This window comes from Solanum lycopersicum, chromosome 6 (genome assembly GCF_036512215.1).
Source record: "Solanum lycopersicum chromosome 6, SLM_r2.1".
Lineage (NCBI taxonomy): Eukaryota > Viridiplantae > Streptophyta > Magnoliopsida > Solanales > Solanaceae > Solanum > Solanum lycopersicum.
In genome coordinates this window covers 35,018,696-35,039,584 of record NC_090805.1, presented here as the reverse complement: position 1 = coordinate 35,039,584, position 20,889 = coordinate 35,018,696, and the positions used below count along the sequence as shown (strand labels likewise).

General features: G+C 35.9%; 1 long non-coding RNA gene across 1 annotated transcript; it reads right to left on the bottom strand.

The window, feature by feature from the left end:
* Positions 1-203: 203 nt before the first annotated feature.
* LOC138349136 (uncharacterized) lies at positions 204-3,237 on the bottom strand. Its single transcript, XR_011221730.1, has 2 exons — positions 3,094-3,237; positions 204-667 (listed from the first exon to the last, which is right to left on the bottom strand). It is a non-coding gene; the product is annotated as an uncharacterized lncRNA (long non-coding RNA).
* Between the last annotated feature and the right edge of the window lie 17,652 nt (positions 3,238-20,889).

Below are 20,889 nucleotides of genomic sequence, written 5' to 3'. Positions count from 1 at the left end.
GAGAGATATACACAAGTGAATAAAAATATTTTATTGTTACACATTGTGCACTCAATTAACTTGATTTTCATCTTTTCTTTATTGTTCCTTTTTTTTGTTATAAATTCTATTTTCAATACTAGTTTTAACTTACTGGTTTTGAAAATCTTTACTGTTTCTTTTTTTAAGATTTTATGCCAAGTTGTTGTTCTAAGAATTTTGGTAATACAAATTTTGATAATATGGAGAATTAAATATAATCCTCACCAATAAAGTGAAAATAAATATAATTAATCAATTGAATTATTAAAATTTATCAACATGTTCATATAAAATCCTTACCGACCTAGAGACAGAAGAAAGTGTGAAAATCACGAAGAAACTTGGACTTATATCAAGCCAAAATTTAAGGGCTTGTAACTTTTTTGTATTGTGAATTAATTTTCTTTTGCTTCTACCCCACATAAAGATTTTGTGATGGATTTGTAAAAGTATTTTGAAACAAGCTGCATGAATAAGTGCTCTTTGGTCATTATTATATATATATTTCCTATGTGGAGGAAATTCCAAAAGAGAAAAAAGGAAGTCAACCATTTCGCAACTTAATATCAAAGTTATGCTCAGCCAAATGTTGTACTGTACGTACCTTGTATTTCTTATTCCCTTAAAAGTAGGAAGGATATGGTATCTGGGTCAAAATTGATATAATTAAATTTCTTTAAACAATAGGACCATTACAAGATTTAGATGAGTAAAAAATCTAAAAACACACAGAAAATAACAAATTACTCGTCAATAAAATTTCGTATCAGTGAGGTTTAGAGAGAATAGAAAATACACAGATCTTATCATTATTTCGTAAATATAGAAATTGTTTCCAAAAATTTTTTTATTCAAATATAACAAATCACGATATATAAAAAGTAGACAATGTAAAAAATATTGCAAATAACAAGGAACAATGCAAAAGTACAATAAAATCATGTGATAATGAAATGCTATAAACAAAAATGATATTGGTAAAAAAAACTACCATAATACATTAGAAGGTGTTTGGATTGGTTGAAAGTTGGTCAAATTTATTTTTAAGTCAGTTTTTAATTTATGAAAGTGTTTGATAATATAAAAAATAATTTAAAATTAGTCAAAAATGACTTAAAATAAATTGGAGTGTGTTTGACTAGATAAAAAATATCTTAAAATAAGTCAAAAATCAAAATTAAATCTTCTTCTACTTTTTATTTTTTAATATAAAAGTCATTTCAATTTTAACTTTTTAGTTTTAATTTAAAAGCAATTTTTCTACGAATATCCAAACAGACTCAATATCATCCCAAATGTTAATCACAATAAGCAAGATTATACTACAGTATATTATTATTTTACCCTAATATAAGTGTTCTACACTCTCCTATCTAGGCTCGTTTCCTTAGTTATCTGAAGTTGTATCATAGTTTACCTTATGGATTTCGTATATACATGTAATTATACTTTAATTATTATATGTACGATTTTGTTTAATAAAAAACGTATCAAAAGTAATTTCAGTCGTCCCATCATTCTAGAAAAAACAAATAAATTAAAGTAGATCATGAACTATTTTCGTCAATATTTTTAATCCGTAAGCATAATATATGACAATAATAAATAGTAAATCATTTAGCATGCAAGCAAGAGCGAAGCAGTGACGTAATAAGATTAGTCCAAGCAACAGGATAATGAATTAGAGTAGGTAAGTCAATTTTATTCCTTCTCTTGTTTCTGACTTTTCCTCCCTGCTAATATCTTTTCTTTTTTTAATTTTATGTTTGATATTTATATTATAGTTTGAGAATTTTAAATTTATATAGTACAAGATCTTATTCAAGGGGAAATACTTATTCTCAAGAAATTTTTATTTCACACCTAAAATTGGAATTTAAAATATTTGATTAGGGTAAAGCAACCCATCCACCATGTTTGTTTGGTCGTATACTTCCTGAGAAAAACTTCGGAAAGACAAAAGGGTAAATAGTAAACTAAAAAAGAAAAAGGAAAAAGTAATAGGGCACTTCGACTGTTTGGAAGAGAAATATTGATTTGAGTCTTGAGAGTGGGTTTAATGGAAGGGAAAATTAGCAAATTAGTCAAAATTATTAACATAAGTAACACTATAATGTATCTTAATATAATTAATTTACTATTCTTTTAATTTTTAAATCGGATCCATATTTATCTAGTTTGACTCCACTACTGGTTAAAAGTAAAAAAAAAAACTAAACTCACATTCTAATATTCTCACTCTAGTTTTTTACCCCAAATCTCTCCCCACTCTATCATTTTCACCATTGTTATCTCCTGTATTTGTTTAAGAAATTTCTTTAACTTGTAAGACTTCAACATCTTACAATTCTAGTGCTTGGGGTATGATATCCAATTTTGCTCTCTCCTACATCTGTTCAGGATTTGGACATGTTCCACAACTTATCTACTTATGGGGCTTGAGCGATTTTTCCTGTCGGGTTCCAAATCTATACCACCTCTCTATGAATCGTTTTGAAAAGACACTTCTTGAATCCATGGAACTTGATGAATCATTTGTCGGATCGAAGATTTTAATTGTCCATTCATTCTCAATTCTAAGTAACCAAGATACAGTTTATTTATGTATTCATTATTTAGGCATTCATCCTAATTGCATATGTAAAACAAACTTTTTATTTTATTTTGTTTATCTTGTGTCAAGCCCCGAGCCTACACCTTGAACGTAACTGCACTCGAGAACTATTATGGCCCCAAGCGAAACCTTAGTCTGGCCTCAACTCTCAACAGAAGACTTACTCGGAATAAATCAACCTCAAAGTAAAGATTTAACTCAACATAATCTAAATTGTTCAATAACATAACAGTAAATCAACCTCAAAGTAAAGATTTAACTCAACATAATCTAAATTGTTCAATAACATAACAGTTCAACTCTAAGTCTTAAACATTTAACAAAAGAAATGAAAAAGACTCATCATAACATAATATCTATGAAGCCTCTAATGACAATGATGAACGTCGGGACAAGACCCATGTTATCCTAACAAAATTGAAAAGTAAATAGTATCCTTCGGAAGCAAGAAGGCTTACCAAAACAACTCTGGAATTGCAAGTGGTATCAAAGGAGCGCTTGTTGATGACCCTGCTTACATGCATCTGCATCATGAAAGATACAAGCCCAATGGCGTTAGTACATGGAAAGTACAAGCATGCAAGGGAAACTCTAAAGCACATACATACTTACCTCATCTTAACTTTACTTAAGGATACTCAATATAAAAGCAATAATAATATGGATTATAAATAAAACTTTTAAAACAATAGATAATAACTCAATGTATTTAGAAATACAATAATATCTCTTTTCTTTTATTTGGGAGATTTTCTAACCGACAACCATCACTAAGATCTATGTGATGATACAACGCTTTGCCCACGCTGCCAGAGTTGTCCTATACCTTGCCGTAGTATAGGACATCCTCAACTACGTGGTTCCACTAAGTTATGCTTAAAATAAATAAGGAACCATCTAAAAAGTATGATCCTTTACCCATGTTGACACATATAATTTATGAGGACTCTGAGTCGTCTGAAATAATCCGCATCTCAGTGCTCAATATTACTCCCAATAATATAAGACATGCTCATATATTTAGAAAAGTATTTTCTCATCCTCAAACTTTGATATTATTACTCAAAAGGTTCTTTTAAAAAAGAGATAGTACTCAAAAACTCCTCATGAATTCATTTGGAAATCAAAGTTTCCTCTCGTTTTGAAAATATAACATTTACTCTTGCGAATTTTTAGTCCCCATATGTTCGTTTAAAAAAATGAAACTCAACTCTCCTCGTCCTCATACTCAAATTCTCAAGTCCTAAAATAATTTTTTAAAGTTTGCAAAAAACTTATCAAAATGACTCAAAAGAACTCCCTCAAACTTTACTTTAATTAAATCTATCTTGAATTTGAAAATATGAATTCAAGAATTATGATTCGGATATATAAGATTTTTCATTGATTATATGTAGTTTTGATAGTAACCAAGGGGATAGACCTCAAACTCTTGCTAGTACTCCCGCCTCTAGAATTTGTGATTTCAAGAGGATGAACCCACCTACTTTTCATTGCACTAAGGTGGATGAAGATCCACAAAGCTTCATAGATGATACATTCAAGGCGGTGGATGCAATGGGTGTCATCCTTAGGGAGAGAGCGAAGCTAGCCACTTACCAACTCAAGGATGTGGCTCAAGTGTGGTTTGAGCAATGGAGGGATGAGAGACCTTTAAGGGATGGTCCGGTAGATTGGGAAGTGTTCAAAGAGGCTTTTATTAGATAGGTTCTTTCCTTTAAAGTGGAGGGAGAAAAATATGGTTGAATTCATGAATCTTCATCAAGAGGGAATGATGTGAAAGAGTACTCTCTCAAATTCACCCAGCTATCTAAGTATGCCCCGACTATGGTAGCCAACCCTAGGGCGAGGATGAACAAATTTGTGATGGAGTGTCTAACTTGGTGGAAAAGGAGTGTCGTTTGGAAATGCTTCTGAATGACATGGATATCTCTAGACTCATGGTGTATGCACAAAAAATTGACGAGTCCAAAATTAGGGAGATTAGATAAGAGGGGAAGAAGCCTAGGTTTGATTAATCTAGTCAACCAAAACCTAAGAGGAGGTTTTATCACCAAGAGTCTTACATGGGGAACAAGGGTAGAGTTTCCAACAAAAATTCCCAAGGTGGTGGCCATACTTTTGAGAGGCCTAAGTTTGCTACTTGTGGGAGACAACACTTGGGTAAGTGTCTTGCCGGAACGGATGTTTGCTTTGCATTTGGTAGTAAGACTCATAAGATTCGGGACTTCCCCAAAATCAATGCAAATGGAAAAGGGGTCAATCAATCTCCCCTAGATCCTAATGCTCCAAAGAAGAACCCTCCATATGGGATGGGGGCTAGGAGAGAGAACTAATCCGGATTTGATAGTACCGTAAGTCTTAAACCTTTATGGTTGTTATATTTATACTATAATATGATTTGATATGGCTTTATACTTCATATGATCATGCCTTCTTGATTAATTGCTTAAAGAATGGTATTGTTGAAATTCATGCATATTTCACAGTTTTACAATGAATACTCACCGTAAAATTTTTGAATTTTAAAAAAAATTGCCTTGTCTTTATTTGAAGTTTCAATGTGTGTAAAAGTGATGTATATCAGAATGTTTAATATTGGATAAGGTAGTTCCTCCATAAAAGAAGGATAAGGGTGAGTTTTGAATATGTGAAGTTTTGCAAAAGTTGTCTATGTTGCAAAGTGTTGAAAATGTGAAATTTTGCTCCTTGTTAGTTGGTGCCTTGAATATGAATGTTTGATCATGATTTTAATGTGTTATGTGTTGCTAATTGAGTCCTATATGGTCTTAAAGAGTTTAGTGTTATTCGAGGACGAATGTTATTCTAAGTGGGGGAGAATGTAACACCCTAAAGTGAACTAGAGCTTCGTGAATGTTTCTTGAGTTAATTTTATATTAAATTGAGTTATAATGACTTCTTAGGCAGTGTGAGAAGTTTGGAGGTCAAATGTACAAGAATGTCCATGACGTTTGGAAGGTGTGTGTTAGAAAGTACTTATGTGCCTTGATGTGTTTGGTTGAGTTTTATGTGTTCGTTTTAATTGAAATTGATGTGGGGTTTTCCTAAGACCTAGACGACTATTTATAAGGGTTAAAAGTCTAGGTATGACCCACCCAAGTTCCACCAGGGATCCTAGAAGAGGACCCAAGACTTAGCACCAAGCTACCAAAACTGGGCAATCAACGCCCAGAATCTACTGGTCGTAGACTCAACGACGCCCCGTCATTTGAGGGGCGTAGTCCCACACTTAGTGGGAGCATAGCCCCCAAATAAACAGCCTCTGAAGCCATCGACGACCCAGCAAGATGGGCCGTCGATCTAAACGACGCCCAGTAGCTTGGGGTCGTCGATTGGCAACTGCAAAAGCTATTGAACGTCTGCTACCTTGGCTTGGGGTGTTTGACAAATTCACCCCAAGTATTTTATAACCTTAAGATGATTTTGTAAGGTTTTAAAGTTATATTAGATTAGTTTTAATTCCTAGACCTAGACAATACCCCTCACTTAAAAATATTCAAATTCTCTCTCTAAAAACAAACTCTCTCAAGTCACCATTGGAGTGAAGACTCAAGGAGAACTAGGAGGGCTAGTTTGGGCGTGTTTCTTCATCAAAATTAGTGGGCTTTCTTCTGTTTGAGGTATGGTAGTCATTCTTTAACCCTCTTCCATTCAAGGAGTCATTTTTAAAATATTTCAAAAAGGGTTTTAAAACTCTATCTTCTCCTAGTTTTGCATGGATCTTTTTGTAAAAGTGATTTAATTATTCAAATATGTTGTTTTAGTATTAATTGATGATTTAATATCAAAACCCTAATGAACTCATTCTTATGCACATTTTCAACTTTTAGCTTAAGAAATGGATCAAATGAACATGTTTATGTAGTATTTGAGCTTTGGTTTCTTTATGTTGTTGATATGGTCTGGCTACTTCCCTAAGGGCCTTCTTTTGATGAATTATTGAGGCATTGGTTATAGGTGGTGAATGATTGGTTAAATGGTGAGTTACTTATATTGTATATTTTTTATTATGAATTGCTTTTGAGCGGTATGGCCCACCTTCTTGGTATTGTGAGTGTGGCTTTGAAGGCCTAATGTGTGAATTGAAGTGAAAATGATGAGATTCATGTTGACGTGCTTTATGAAGCTTGAATTGTATATCTTGTTTAGATTATGCCTAAATGAAGTATGAGTATATCTTGAGCATGAATGAAAGTGTAAGCATGCCTAGAATTCAATGTTAATGAAAGTGATGATTTATGTGAAAGGTGTGCCCTCATGTACACACACACACACTTTGAATAAATGAATGAGTGAAGTTAAGAATATGAATGAAGAGGGGAGTTTTGGATGAACACTCATTGTAAGTTGAAATGAAATGTTTAGTAGCAACCTCACTACCTTCTAAGATATTTCTAATGTAGGTTGGAGGATGGATACCCATTGTAAGTAGAGATGTGGTGTCCAAAAGTTATCCTTTACCTTTAGTAATGAATATTTAAGACTCCGTGGGAGAGTTATGCTTATCACCGAGAGGATTTGAAGAAGGGGTGGATGCATATTGTGAGTAGAGATGTTGTGCCCAATGTACTTCTTGATATGAGTACTCCTTGTGAGTAGAGAGTGAGTTACTTATTAGCAATCTCCTTATCCCTTAACTATGCGCCCGCATATGTGTAGCTATTGGAAAAGTCATGTAAAAGCTAAGAGAAAGGCCCAACCTAGGGCAAATGGGGAACACTCATTTGATAAGGGTAGTATCGGGATTCCATGTCTGTCTCTCATGGTCTATGTCGGTTAAATCTATTCCCCCACAAAAGAATGTATGAACTAAGTCTCCTAAAAGAACGTATTACTTAGGGTAACTGGTGGTATGGGAAGTTATCTATCCATTGCACTAAGTAACTTTCGAAAGGGGAGTCTTGGTGTGTTTTACATAAAGTGTATGAACTAAGTCTCCTAAAAGAATGTACTACTTAGGGTAGGTGGTGGTATGAGATGTTATCTATCCATTGCACTAAGTAGACCTTCTGAAAGGGGAGTCTTGGTGTGTTCTATCATGTGTTTTAAATGAAGTTAGATAACTTAAGGTCTAATGATAATAAAGCATGTTAAAACTAAGTTTTATGTGATGAAGTTAGGAGTAACTAATGTAGAGTGCTTAATCCAAGGGAATCCTCAAGGAGCACTAAGTGGGAGTAGTAATATGGGATGCTACTCTCACATTGCACTTAGTGTAACTTATAGGTCCTATTGGAGAAGGGTACTTACATGAAATCCTTCTTGTAAGAATGTCTTTCAAATGTCTAGCCAAGAGTGTGGATTTGATTTTCGGACTAGGTAAGCCTATGGTTGGTAGTCTTAAGGATCACTTTGGTGTGTCTTGACGGGGGTGTATGGGCGGTCCCTTTCTGTATTACCTTAAGGAGTCTTAGGATAACTCGATTAGGAAAACCTCACGGGAAATGAGTTTACATTGCTTGGAATGAATTGTCCACTGTAACATGTCACTGCTTCACTGTGTTTCACTATAATATTTTTGGAGTTCACTGTAAAGTGACTCCTTGTGCTAAAATTATGGAACTCTTTTATTAGGTGTTAAATAATTATTTTTATACTATTTAATTCTATAAATCATGAAGGTTTTACTTATTTGGCATGAAAGCTTATTTTACAAAAATGTCCTTTTTCGCATGTTTTTGCATATGTCATACTTAGTACATTGTTTTGTACTAACCCCATACTTTTCTATACTTAATAAGTATAGGTTGGAGGCGTTTGAAGACTAGAAGACAAAGCTTGGGAATCTATCATCTCAAGATTAAGTCTGTCTTATTATATTTGAGGGCATAGTTCTATTTCTTAGTTTCGATCGTTATGACTTGTTATGTATTTTCATTTAATGTAAAGGGTCGTGTCCCTAAGATATTTATGTTGTGTCTTTAAGTTGACTTGTGGATACGAGATCAATCCTTAGCTTTTATGAAAGATGTTTTCTTTATTAGTTTATTCGTGAAAAGTTTTAATTCCGCACTACTTTTCATTTCTTATGTAATGAATGATAGTTAAGGCTTGTACAAGACTTCTGAAAGGTCAAGTACGAAATTATTTTGACCTATGGGTGCTCCCTTCTTATAGGGGGTACTTTCGGATTGTTACAATAAATCACTTGTATGGGCACTTATAATAGCCTATAGGACCCCAAGAGCTATCTTGTTGAATCATAGGTCATCATCTAGTACTAGATATTTTTTGAAAATTTCAACTAAGATCCAACGAAAACCTTTCTATGACTTAGAAATGTGGAATCTAGTATGTGAGAGTTATTGGTTTTATATTTAGAGTCTTTTTAAGGATTTAAAGTCTTAAGTGGTAAAATTATGAAAATTTTGCTTTTGAATTGATTTTGGTTAACATTCGGTGTGCATATTCTTGGATCAAAATTTCAAAAGTTTTGTAGGATTCGGGGGATGATTTTCAGCCTAAGTAACGTCTTGGTTATTTTTTGAAAGGTCCAAATTTATCTTAGCCTTTTTAGGTATTGAGTTAGTTTCTTGTGATTTTCACGGCTATCAGGTCAATGAGAGCTTAGATTCATGTTTCGAGTGTGCTATTGAGTCATAACATCAAGCATAATTGATTTGCATACGTGAGTTATATGCATGGCGTCCCAAATGAATCTTGAGGGTCTTTTTGCAGTTCTGGGAGTTGTTTGATATTTCTGGTGTTATACTTCTCACTCTTGTGGAGGGCCTTTGATTTTGTGATCTTCACACGCTTTTGTGAAGGTCAACTCACAAAAGAGATATTGGCCTTTTTGGGTGGGCTTGCTTAAACGGACCAGGACATGCTTTAGCGAATGTTGCTTAAGTGAAGCCTGGTTCGCAAAAGCGAGGCCCCCATTTTTGCGGGATCTGCTTAACTAAAATCTAAGAGTTTTTTTTAGTTAAATGACCCTTGTGGTGGATCAGGGGCTCAGCAACACCCCTAGGCTTTATAATTAATAACAAAAACAAAATACAAGGAGGGGGCATAAACTTTACCTCCTACCTAAGATGGTTCGGAGTCAACTTCCCAAAGAAAGTCAACTCTTCTCCTTACACAAAAGATGAAATCAAAATACTAAGCACCTACTGAGAGGACTCCTCTCAATACTAGAAAACATAAACTAGGGGACTCTCCCTTTAAAAGAAAGCCTATAAACTAAACTATCCTATTCAAAGTAGTTATAATTTTAATTATAGCTAAGTTGAAAAGATATAAGGATAGTCAAGGAGGTTCCTTAATCCTTTTGGTCTTCTTCCTTTTAAAGCTTGGATCTGCAACAGATCAAGGTAATAGTATGATTTTGCTTCCTTAGGCATTTGGTGGATGTTGAAGTAAACCTGTGGAGTAGTTGTCTTGTTGTTCTGTTTTGATAGTGCATCAGCCACCCAATTAGCTTCCCTGAATACATGTAAGCACTTGAAGTTCTGGGTTTGAGAAATGAGGTTTTGTAGCCTTCCCAACTGTGTGATAATGCTCCATTGAGGGACAACCTTCTTTAAGATCCAAAGCAAAACCAATTGGGAATCAAGTTCCAATATTATGTTTCTATATCCAAGTTTGAGTGCCCAAGTCAAACCAAAGATGACTGCCTCTATTTCAGCGTTGTTGTTTGTTCCCTCTCCAAGTGGTGTTGTGAATTCCATCACCAACCTACCATTTTTATCTCTCAAGATACCACCATTCCCCAGCTTGCTTGGATTAGTGATGGCACTGCCATCAGTGTTCAGTTGGAGCCACCGATCTTTAGGTCTAATCCATGTCACCCTATTCACCTTGATTTCATGCACGCACCTCTCACTCATTTGGATTAAATATGTCCATTTCGCCGGTCATTTAACATGAGAAAAGGCAGTGTTAAGCATCTTGTAGTTTTCCTTGTATATGACATATTTGACCCTGCTTATGTTGGTTGTTTTGCCTCCGTGTTTCGCTGCACACCTGTTCTTCCATAGGTTCCAACAAATGAATATTGGGGTGGCTCGCATGAGCAATTTGTGGGCTGCATTTTTTGGTCTGGCAGTCCACCATTATTGCAGCAGCACCTGCAGAGAAAAATGGTCAGGCAGCTTGCCTGCAAAACTACTCCAGAGTTTGGCTGCAAGGTTTCCGGAGTTGTAGATGTGTTCAATGCAATCCATACCTGACTTGTCAAAACAACAAACACAATTTGATGGCTCAATGCCAAAGTTAATTAGTTTGTCATTAGTAGGGAGTTTACCCCTAAGGGTTCTCCATAATAAGAAAGAAGATTTAAATGGAATGTTCTTATTCCATAAAAGGGAATTGAAGTGATTCTTAGCCCTTTTTTCTCTAATTTCTTCCTAAGCTGATGAGCAAGTGAAGCCTCCATTAGCGTTGAGTTTCCACACTGCTTGGTCTGGTAGCTTCTAGCAGGGGAAATTTCTGTAGCTAGGATGTTGGAGAGATGATTGGCTGGTGTCTGCTCCAGCTCCACTTCCCTTCCTCCCAAAAATCTACAACTTTGGAGTTACTGAATCTGTTGCTGTTGGTGGTGAATTGTACTAAAGGTCCATTGCCTAGCCAATTATCCCACCAAAAGGAACAGTTTCCAGCTTGAAGCTTCCATTAGATGTGTTGCTCAACTTGTTGCCTGTTCAACAACATGTATCTCCAAGTTAAGGACTCTCTAGTGTCCCATTTTTTGCTAATTGTATTGGACCTTTGGAAATACTTTGCCTTGAGGAAGTCACCCCATAATGTTTGCTTAGTTCTAAAAATCCATCATTGCTTGAATTAGAATGCATTGCAAACATCTTTTAAATTCCTCATGTCCACTCCTCCCTCATCATAAGGCAAGCTTAGGTTCTTCCAAGAATCCCAATGGTATTTCTTCCTATCACTATTCCATTCCCAGAAAAAATCAGCCATACGCATTTGGATTTGTTTAATAATTGTAGTTGGAGGAGTTACTGCAGAAAGTAGATGGATAGGAAGAACTTGTAACACATGTTTTGTAAGTATTGCCTTGCCCCTGTAGCTAAGTTGCTTGGTTTGTCAGCCTGTAATCCTGCCAACAACTTTATTAACAAGGTCAGAAAAATAGACATTCCTAGGCCTACCAACAAATAAAGGGCAGCCTAGGTAAGTAATAGGACCTTGCTTTTGTTTAAAACCTGGTCTTTTTATTCTATCTCTAGTGCTATTGAAAGTATTAAAGTGTAGCATAAAGTGACTTTTATCTCCATTGATGAGTTGCCCAGTATTTCATACTCCTTTAAGGTAGTCATTAGGAGTTTCAAAGTTTTGCATCTTCCTGAAGTCAAAAGAATTATGTCATCAGCAAAACTCAAGTGATTCACTTGGGGACCCCTCTTTTCCATGAAGAAACCATGGTAATGTGGGTGATTTTGAAGCTTGTTGAGAGATCTTGATAACACCTCAGCACCTAAAATAAATAGGGCCGGGGAAAGAGGATCACCTTGTTTGAGCCCTCTAGTAGAGCGGAAGAATCCATACCTCTTACCATTGACAATAATTGAGTATCAATTGTTGGACATGATTCTCCAAACCATATCAATAAACACCTCATCAAACCCCATTTTCCTTATAACCAAGCAAATATATGACCATGAGACCCTTTCATAAGCTTTTTTCATGTCTAACTTAATAATGAAATTACTTCCAATGTTGGGTTTCTTGATTTGGTGAATGATTTCCTGAGCAAGCATAATATTTTCATAAATACTTCTCCCTTTCACAAATTCGGACTGATTATTTGAAATCAAAGAAGGGAGGATAGGACTAAGTCTGTTACTTACTAGTTTAGATATAGTCTTACTAGTGAAGTTACTCATACTTATAGGCCTAAACTCAGTATGCTTGTTTGGTTTGTTCACTTTAGGGAGCAACACAATGCAAGAATGGGAGAAGTACTTAGGAATCATTTGGCCACTGAAAAAAGTATGAATTACCTCTACCAAATCATTCTTGATAATGTGCCAGCACTTTTGAAAGAAGTACTCATTCATACCATCAGGACCAGCTGCAGAGTTAGAATTCATAGAAAATACTACCTCCTTAAGCTCATCCATACTAGGAGTATTGGTAAGTTGAGTATTTTGATCCGTATTAATCATCATTGGAATGCAACCCAAGGTGTGCTCATTAATATGATTATCTTCACCTATGAAAATAGTTTTGAAGTGCTCACAAGCAGCCTGAGTAATATTGTCCTCACCTTGTATCCAATCCCCATTTTCAGTGACAATTTTGTGAACAAATAATTTCCTCCTTCTTCCCCTTATAACAGAGTGAAAATATTTGGAGTTGGTGTCACCTTCCTTAAACCATTGGAGCTGGGTTTTCTGTTTCAAGATAGTATCCTCCAATTTGAGAAATTTAATATATTGAGCATTGAGGTCATGGAGGGCACTCCTGTTTGAGTCACTTTGGTCAAGGCTGTATTTTTCTTCAGCTTCGTGCACTTGTTCCTCATACATCCTAACCTTTTAAAAATATAACCAAATTCATTTCTTGACCAAACACTAAGAGTATCTGACAATTTTTTTCATTTTCTGGTGGAATTTCCACATAGCATTACCCTCCACAGGCCTATCCCAACAAGTTTTCACAGTAAGCATGAAGTTGGGATTGTCAGCCCAACGATTGAGGAATCTAAAATACTTAATGTGGTCGGATTCTGTGGAAACCATTTCCATGAGTAAATGACAGTGATCTGACCCCGTAGCTGACAAATGAGTTATGGTGGTTTGAGGATCTTTTCTAACCATAAATCATTAATTAAGGCCCTATCAAGTCTCTTCCAAATTCTGTGATTAATACCCCTCTTATTAGACCAAGTGAATTTGTGTCCACTGAATCCAATGTCTACAAGACCACAGGCTTCAATGACAGCAATAAAATCTATACTTTTCCTCATATTGTATGGTAGACCTCCTAATTTTTCATGAACAACAGATATAACATTGTAATCCCCTACTGCACACCAAGGATTGGTACTCACGGAGGCATGATGAAGCATTTTATCCCAAATAGGTCTCCTGAGATGATCTTTGCATTTTGCATAGATAAAAGTACTAGTAAATTGGTATTGTAACTCATTGTGTTTCATGTCACAAGTGATTTGTTGTTCATCTTCATCAAGAATATTACAGTCAATATCACTGCTCCAGAAAACCCAAATCTTACCATTACAATTACCAGTAGCATTATCCATGTTCAAATGCACTTTAAAGCTTTGAACATTAACACTGTCAGAGAAAGGTTACAAAATGGTAATAACTGATAAATGGTGCAGCTTCCTGAGTATTTTGAGTCTTTATAATACTCCTTGAGTGTTGATCCCTCTCACATTCCATATGATTGTACTAATAATTGGGATGATCTAGAGGAAAAAAGCCTGGTATTAGGTCTTCCCGCAGTGACAGTATTGGCATCTTGTTTTTTGAAGTGGAATTTGTCTTGTTGAAAGCCCCTTTGAGATAAACACTGACTTTTAGTTACTTGTTGGATCTCATTATCTAGTGTTTGATCATTATGAGGACTAAAAGCCCTAATAAGGGCCTCAATAGTCTCATCATTATCATCAGGATCTTCTAGAGATTGATTATCCCCATCAATTTCATCTTCAGAATTAACCACAGAATATTCATCCAAAATAGTCACAATATTAACCTTACACTTTTGTTGCTTCTTATCAGGAGGATCTTATGTTGGGGGAGTCATATATAGAGCATGTAAGGGAAGAATATCCAATCCTTGGTTATCATCAACCATTACAAATTTTTTACATGATTCTTCCCTTCCTTCCTGTTCTTGTTCATTGTCCCTGTCTTGCTACATGTTCTGCCTCTTTGTTGCAGCATCTCTTTTTTGTTTACTAGCTTATTCTTACTCTTAGGTGTGCTATCAGTAACAATTGTATCACTTTGTTTCCCTTGATCTTTATCATTCCTTTTTTCAGATTGTTGTTTATCTTTATTTTCCTTGGTAGTCTGCTTGCTGGTGTCTCTGTTCTGCGCCTACTGCTGAAGTTGTTGTTCCCCTTGTTTGTATTTGTTCTTAGAATTATTAGAGGCTCTACGGTCTATCCAAGGGTCAAAATCCAACCCCTCATGCATAACATGAGGCAAATTTCCCCCTTTGGTAGCCCCATCCTGTAGGTTAATGGCTATATCCTGACACCCCCCATCCATACCTCCAAAAAATTCTTCAGTATAACAAGCATCAACATTAATAATATTGGGGGTTTTGGGATTTGGGAGCATTAAGTCAATACATGTGTTCTTGTACTTATTGCTAGCAGTAGCCTGCTGGCTTGGTGTCTTATAAGTGTTGGGATTGTTCTTGCCAGTTTTGTTAGTAGAATTCCCATTTTTGGGTTTATCCTTCTGATTTACTGCTTCCCTGGTTCCATCCTGCCCTTTTTGATGCACTTCCTGCTATTCATGCATTTCAAGGTTTGAAAAGTATTTTGAGTTGGAAGTTTAGATGTACCTGCAGTTCCCTGTTCTTGTTGATAGCTGCCACTGGTTCTTTGCATTGGAGGAGTGACAAGTCTCCACACAGCTTTGGAGTTGGCTTGTTCCTGACTTTTTTGGTGTCTCTTGTTTTGTGTTTGCCACTGTTCTTCTTGTATCTCTTCTTGTTGTCTCTGTTCATCTTGACTGTGAATGATTTTTCTTTGTTGTTGGCCTGTCATTTGTATCCTTGGTTGATTTTAATTATCCTCTTTTCCAGTTCCTCCCTTTTGGTTTTTGTTTGGTTGATTTGATGACTTTGTTGTATCATCCATTGCACTCCTTCCCTGTTCCTGTAACTTTTAAGAGTTCCCTTTTCCTTACTGTTCTTTTCCACTTCCAGTTCTTTCTTCTCTTGATCTCCTCATCCCTTCTTTTGATTGTGCACTCTTCATCCTTGTGGCCTTGGTGTTTACAGTAGAAGAAACAACTTGGGATCCCCTCATATTCAACCTTTAACCATCTTCTTTTGTTGGGGTTTGAATGTTTGAATCCCAGCCAAACATGAGAAGTCTTTCCTTAGTAAGATCCACTTGGACCTTAACTCTAGTGGTACTGCCCCTAGTTCATTGTGAGGTTGGTGAGTCCAAGAACGACACCTTCCCAATACTCTTCAAAATAGTTGACAAAAATACTTTGTTGTAACAATGCCAAGTAAGACCTGGAATAGACATCCTTACAGGAACAATTGGTGTTTCCTCTTCAGGTATAAAATCACGGATCCGAGCTTGTATTCTCATAGCTTGTCCTTCAATGTTCATTTTCAGCTTTGTCCAAACATCTTGGTAGTCAAGTACATTGTCCAGATCAATGTAAACATGCCTAGAGTTGAAATATGTAATCTTAATACCCCCCATCAATTGAGTTTGCAGAATGAAGCTTTTTCTCACTTGCTCCATTCTAGGCATTGTGTTAGTAAACTTGCCCACAAAAGTATATTTGCAAGTCTCCACCAATTTAACATAATAATCATTCTCATCTATAAGTACAACAGGGAATCCTTGTCTAGTTGTATGGACAGGCTCATTCAAAACAATTGGAGTTTCATTTTTAGCTTAATTATACCTCAACCTAGCAACAAAGGACTGTACAACAGTGTAGGGAGCAGGTTCTGAGCTTTGATCATTTTTGTTGATATTATTAGGTTGTTGACCTTGCTGCTGATTATTAGGATTTCTAGTAGCTACATGAACACCCTGACCACCCCGCTTGTTCGTTCATCAGTTTGGGCATTAGGATCATACCTTCTATAGTTATTAGAGATTTTGGGAAAGTTGTTGTGATACTCCTCACTTTCTCGATCGATTTGAGTATCAGAATTACCTCCCCCCTGCTTATAGGTGTGCCTGGCTTGATCAGGTTGGTTCCCATTACTCCTTTGCCCCTGTACTGATTTGCCTCCTTCGACATTCCTTTTTTCTTTCCCAGTTTTCTGGTCCTGCTTGTCTGATTGATCAGATTTTTCCTTTGATTGTTCATGTCTTTGCTCCTTTGCATTCCCATCTCTTTCACCTTGGTCATCTTTGTTATGCACATTCTGTGAATTACCTGCATTAAAGTTAGGAGTTAGGTGTGATGAATTGCCTGTCATGGCAAAAGAAAAATTGGAAGTTTCAATTGTTGAGGCTGCTGAGTGTGTCCTCATGCTCTTCATGTTAATGCCCTACTGCTCAGTCGAATTCCCCCCTACTGAGTTTTGTTTTCTTTGTTCATTGTTTTTTGTTCGATTTCTTGAGGAACAACAACATTGATGTCTTGTTCAGCACTTCAAACACAGCCTGAGGTTTCCCCTGCACTGTCATGTCTCCCATGTTGAACATTGGACTTAGGATCAGTGGAGGGTGTTAGATTGTTGTTATTGATGATTTCTATATTAGATTGGTTTTAATGATTTCTATATTAGATTGGTTGACAATATCTGTTAATTGAATGTTTTTGGCCTGAGAATCAGACTCTTTCGACGAACTTCCATGGATTTCGCCATTTCGAGCTCTACCGTCACCGGATTTCTCCCCGCCGGCAATTCGACCGTCCATTTCACTCAAAATTTGGGTGAGATGAACCTCATCGTTGGGGGAAAAAACCCCAGTGGTCAAATCTTTTCGAATCTGACTGGAAGTCGATCAAATTTGAGTACGCGACTCCGGCGATTCTGTCGCGATTCCTTCAAAGGTCGCCTCTCGATTCTGAGTGATTGGGACGATGGAAATCGCTAATTTTTTTATCTGTGATAGATTCTAATGTGGGGAATTCTTTGCCATAATCCGTTCTTCTTGATTCCATCCATAAATTCCTTTGGCAATATTTTCTCGATCTTCATCGAACTCCCCTTCAAAACTCGCAGGTTTCATCGCATCTTTGACCTGTAAATTCGAGGCGTTCTGAGATTGATCATGGAGCGTGTTATGTATAGGTAGGGATCCTTCTCCAAGGCGCTCCTTTTAGTTTTGGTCTGGCGCCCATTTGACGGCTACCGGCGGCCCACGCACCATTGCGGCACTGAACGTGTCTGGGTTTCCAGCCGTTGTGAGAGAGAGCGTCTGCAAAGAGAGAGAAATTATATAGAGAGAAAAAATCCAGAAAATGGGGTGCGATATCTAAGAGGGTTTTGACTTGTAATTTTGGGGTTTAATCCCCATTTTCCATTTTTGAGCTTGGGAAACACTTTGAAGTGATTTTTGATAGGAATCTTTGTGCTGCATTATTTTGGTAAGCTTTCATGATACTAAAACTTCATTTTCGTCCGATTATTCATGAATTCTAACATCAAAATTTTAGATTTTGATTGGTAGATGACTAGGTTATTCAAGAACTCAATTTCTAAACTAAAAAAGGGGGAGATTGTTAATAACTAATTTTAAGTCCTTTTTGAAATGATTTTTACCATGAGTTTCATAAGGTCTTGAGTACCATTTCCAACTATTAAACTTCATATTCAAACCTTATTTTCGAAATTGAATTTTGAGTTGCTTGACTCATTTTTAAAGAAATTGATGTAGGTATTGTTGTTTTCAGAAAATTTATTGTGAATACTTGATTTTTATAGATTGTGTGGACTTGGACATTGGTCAGAAGGGGTAGACTCAATTCTTAAAGTGATTAATTGATTGATTTAAGGCAAATGATCTCCAAAACCATGGATTTTAGTCAAATTTATGTATTCCCTTCGTTGTTCATGTTGTGAGTAATGAGGATGAGGTGAAGAATTAATTGTCCACTTGATAAATCCTAATAAATAAAAAAAGGTTGAATTGAATGGACTATGTGATGATTATAATGACGTGAATGGCCTTGTTGTGACGCTTATTATTAATTGATGAACTTATTATTAATTGATGAAATGCTTGATAACATGAATGTGACCTTGAATCATATGAATTTTGTATTTTTTCATGCAGTGTGATATTGTTTGTGTCCATTGTTTGTTGGATACTGTGATGAGACATATGATAGTTATGATGTCGAGGTCATTTCCGACAAGTGTACATGATACTGATATTATTATCAATGAGTGTTATTATGTCGAGGTCATTTTCAACTAGCGAATTGATACGAAGCTGGTGGAAATGATTTCGGCTAGTAAATTTTTTTTAAAGTCAATGAGAAATTATTTTGATTAGTGATTTGGTATTAAGCTGATGGAAAATAATTTCTTCTAGTGATTTAAAGTCGATAGAAAATGGTTTTGGAGATTGCTTACTGTAATTTGATGCATTTGATGTTTATGTATGACTTACTTGTTAATTGTTAATTGTGGTTGATGCACTAGTTACGTTTTATTGATCTACTTGACAGGGAGATTAACTTACTTGATTTGTTTGATTGTTGGATCATGTCTTTTGAATTGTGACTTTTGACCCTTGCGAGTTGTTTATTGTAGAATTGTTAGTGTCACGACCCGAGCCTACATAATGGATGTGGCCGACACCCAATGACCATTGCTGGTATTGAGCAAACCCTTGACATGACTTACTTAACTTAGCGAAAGACTTAACTTAATCACAATACAAGAAACATTCTCATAAAATAACTTAAGTAAATGTTTTGGCCAAATGACACTTAAGTCTCAAAAATATAAAATCTGAAACTTTAAAACCTTTAAGAACTTTAAAACCATTAAAGACTCAAACTAAACAATCTGACTATCTGTCTATGAAGCCCCTATAATACTAAGATGAATGTTGGGGAAAACCCACACAACATTCTAAAACGAAAAGACTGAACAACAATAAAAGAGTCCTCCGGAATGTAAGGAGGTTCACCACTGACACTGAGTGCTTAAACTGGATCAACGAGACGTTGGATGCTGATATTGATTACCTGAATGATGCAGGCAAACTGGTAGCAATACATTAAATGTACGAGTATGCGAGTGGAAATGCGAAACAACAACTTAAGCTTGAAAAGAATAAGAAGAAACACTTACCCTGTCTCTGCTCATCTTATAACAGACTGAACTTAATATAAATCAATAAGAACACATGCAATATATTAAAAGCTCGTAAAACCGGGTAACGACTCAGTTCGTTAAAGAAAATACAATAACAACTCAACTTTACTTATATATGAAAGTAAAATAGTTTTTTTACCTACCTTGGAAAACTCTTAGGATGTAGTGAGGTTGATACTAAACACTTCATCTCAACTCACGATGAGTGTCCACCTCAAACTGTGGGAGATTCTCTAACCGACAACCACCACTATGAGCCTTATTGGTGATACAACGTCTCGCCCACGCTGCCAGAACTGTCCTATACTTTGTCGTCTCATAGAAATCCTCAACTTAGTGGATCCACTATCTTAACTTACGTGATCATCTAAAAAGAATGACTCGTTAATATCCATGATGGTTACATGGTTTACATGGAGACTTGAGTTAATATGAACTCTCATCCCCACATCGGTGGTCAATACTAATCCCAAAGTATACTTTAGCTCATACTTTTAAAATAAGTTCCTTTCTTTGGGTTGAGATAATTTGCTCAACACTTAAGCTTTAAAAAGCTCTCTTGGGATCATTGTCCCTTTTTTCTTGTTCAAAACTCTTTTAGAAATCTTGGTTTCCTCTTTAACTTAAGTGAGAAAACATTTATAAACTTTTAGGAAATACTTAACTCTGTTATAACTTTTGAGAAATGAACTCAACTCTTAGAGAATACTTAGTTCCCTTATATTACTTTGGAGGGAGATCTTCAACTCTTTACTCTTTACTTGACTTGAAACTTGAGCCTTAAAATGAAGTTAAAACGTTTAATAAATAATCTTTAAAACCTTTAAGAACTTTACTTTGACTTACTTCTTAACTTAAGACTTGACTCTTAACTCTTAGACTTTGATCTTAACTTTCCTTGAATTGAATTATTGTTTCAAGGTTATGATTTGCGTTCCTCAATGATTTCTAGGTGTTTCGAAATCATTTGAATTGATTAGAATCATTGGAAGGAGTTAATATACCTTAGAAGAACATAAAAGGACTAAACTACAAAAACTAGGTGAAAAACGTCGATCCGGGTGTGCCGCGCCAACTTTATTTGACTGAGGCTTGATCTGGCGCGCCGTTCCAGACCTTAGTGACTGAGGGCACTTTTTTGGTGCACTACAAGCGCAACGCCCCTTGACTTGCCTAGGTGCGTCTGATGGATTTTTCAACTTGTTTTTCATCTCCAAACCTCCCTAATTCTTTCACCAAACACTTGGGACTATTCG